We start from the raw sequence: 2,635 nt of genomic DNA, 5'->3' as shown, positions 1-2,635 counted from the left end.
GGACAGGGAGAACTGGAGCAGAGCGGATGTCGTGCCTTTACTGGTTAAAGAAATCAGCCACAGGAAGCCGAGTGGGGCCGTGCTGGAAAATGTCAAGTGGCTGATAACGTACTCAGTAATTTGAATTTGAACTGGTGTTGAAGCTCTTGTGTGTTTTAGGTAAAGGTGTGTCCAAAGCCTGTTAGAAATGAAAGCTCCACTGCCTGCCCCGTTCACTGTCATGAGTCCACACATCCTCAGACCTTTATTCTGCTTTGTCAGTGAAGCCCCATAGTGGTTCCAATTCTTCCAGTTCTTCTGGGTCACGGTGCTCCCTCAAAGCAGAACATGTTTTTATTTAAATGATTTAAGGAGTCAGACAGGCTTAATTAAAAGGGACGTTTCTCCCCACAGGTTTTTGTTTGGAACACCTGTGGCACATCATGGTGTGTTAATTCCTCAGGGAACAGCGTGAGGTGGGAGAGGAGCATTTGGGGTTCAAGAGTTACACCTGGCTCTGGTAAACCATGGACTGTTTCGGAGTGGAAAGGACCTTAAAGATTATCCCCTCCCAACCCTGGAACACGTGTGATTTCCAGTGGCTTGTGTTTGTAACTAAGCATCAGGGAGGGAAGGGCCGAGCTGCAGTGCTGAGCAGAGCTAGGGAGAGTCTGTATATATTAGGAAATATTTGCTTCTAACCTGAATTGATTGGCTAAAATGCATGTCTGGTTTGGGAAGCTGCACAGTCAGGTTGGACTTCAGTTCTTGGTGCAAGTGTACCCAGGGCTGTGCACAGTGAGGGCAGGACACAGGGATGGTCTCCACTGGGAGGAGCTTTTTGCTCTTGAGTGACTGAAGGTGATGCAGAAAGCCTACCTTGGACATGAAACTTAGAGGGATGGAACACTCTGCTGTGAGGAAAGGGTGAGAGTGTTGGGATTGTTCAGCCTGGAGAAGAGAAGCTTTGGGGTGACCTAATTGTGGCCTTCCAGGACCTGAAGGGAGGCAGCAAGAAAACTAGAGAGAGAGAGGGAGAGACTTTAAAAGGGCCTGGAATGCCAGAACAAGGGGCATTGGCTTCCCACTGACAGAGGGGCAGGTGGGCGAGGGAGGGGAGGCCCAGGCTGGCACAGGGTGCCCAGAGCAGCTGGGGCTGCCCCTGGATCCCTGGCAGTGCCCAAGGCCAGGCTGGACACTGGGGCTTGGAGCAGCCTGGGACAGTGGAAGGTGTCCCTGCCCATGGCAGGTGGGGAATGGGGTATTCTTTAAGGTCCCTTTCCACCCAAACCATCCCGGGATGCTGTGATTCCCTTGTAGCTGGAGTGAGAACGCCTCCCCCTTTCCCTTGAAACTTCGTTACTGCACTAATGCACAGCTGGCAAGAGAAACGCTGCAATTAGTGCAGAGGCCAAAGCTTCCCTCAGGGGCACTGGGGTGCCCTGAACCCCTCGCTTTGGGGTGCTGGGAACGAAAGTGGGAGCAGCATTGCGAAAGGGGGTCAGGAGTGACGGCAGCTGCTGTGGTCCGTCCCTCTTGGGCTCTGCTCGGCTTTTCCTTGAGCAAGAGAGGCCGTGGGGACATCTCGGGTGGCACCGCGGGTGGGTTTGCCCTGCCACGGGTGCGTTTGGGCTGCTCCGGGCTGGGCAGGTCTGAGTGGCTGCTCCGAGCACGGGGCTGCTGATACAACACCCTCTTCTCAGACTCCCAATAAACCTCTCTGGTGTTCCAGCCCAGAACGGGGTGTGGGGCAGCGTCTGCCAGTTTCCTCGGCGCTTCAGAATGGGGATTTTTTGCAGCCATCCCCCTCTCAGCTGCTCGTGAATTAAACTATTTTCGGCGTGGTGACTCGCAGGCTGTAGCAGAGCTCGGCGTGAGCAGCAACGTGTCCTTGCGCGGATGAGTAAGCGGAAAGGGGGACGTCCCCGAGTTGTGGCTGGCGTGGCTTTCCTCTCCCGGCAGAGGCAGGAGGCTGCAGCGTGGCTGGGTCGGATTTATGAGATAAAAAGACTCCTTCCTTTCTCTCCTGTCCCTCATCGAGATGCTCCTCAAACATACGATTTAAATTTAAAAAATATGCTACTCGCATCATACGATTTAAATGAGTCTGTCTAATGCAGGCACAAAATAGCAAGCACAAAATCCACTTCTTAGAGAGATCAAGGATAATGGGATTCATCTCTAATCAGCTTGAAATCCCTTGAAACAATTAAAGCTCAGCCTGGCAACTCATAAGCACCAAAGGCTTTTGATGAGTGTAAACCTTAAATAAAACCAGCGTTTAGAACACACTTCGTTCAGGCGATGAAATCCCCCAAGACGAGGTGCTGAAAGCAGCGTGAGAGCCACCAAAAAAACCAGCTGCAAAACGCTTATTTTGATGAGAACAGGCTAAATGTGGGGTGTCCCAGGGCTGTGTCCCCCCAGAGGGACCTGAAATCCCCGGTGTGCCGAGGCTGACGGGCAGGCGTGGGGCCAGAGCCTCCTTAAGAGGCGGCGGTGTGGGGTGACGAGCCGCTTCCAATTGCAAGGCAGCAGCACATGACATAAGATGCTCCAGATCTGCCTCCTGGGCGCTAGTTTAAAAATAAAGGATATTACACGTCGGGCTCGGCGCCGGTGCGGAGCGGCTGCGGAGGGGAGGCTGCGGGACCGG

At 53.4% G+C, this 2,635-nt stretch overlaps 1 protein-coding gene across 3 annotated transcripts in view; it reads left to right on the top strand.

Moving 5' to 3' along the window:
* ACSBG2 (acyl-CoA synthetase bubblegum family member 2) overlaps positions 1-2,635 on the top strand; it is a 16,465-nt gene that overhangs the window by 1,204 nt on the left and 12,626 nt on the right. Inside the window, exon 1 of one of the 3 annotated variants that reach the window (XM_017743867.1) lies at positions 1,636-2,624. The exons of the other annotated variants lie outside the window; for them this stretch is intronic. The gene's annotated coding sequence lies outside the window, so the exon portion shown is untranslated. Of the gene's footprint in view, positions 1-1,635; positions 2,625-2,635 lie in introns of those variants that run through there. 3 annotated transcript variants of the gene reach the window in all.

The sequence above is a fragment of the Corvus brachyrhynchos genome, unplaced genomic scaffold, assembly GCF_000691975.1.
Source record: "Corvus brachyrhynchos isolate BGI_N302 unplaced genomic scaffold, ASM69197v1 scaffold219, whole genome shotgun sequence".
NCBI classification, from domain to species: Eukaryota; Metazoa; Chordata; class Aves; order Passeriformes; family Corvidae; genus Corvus; species Corvus brachyrhynchos.
Note: the sequence above shows the minus strand (reverse complement) of the source record. Positions and strands in the feature narration are given on the sequence as shown.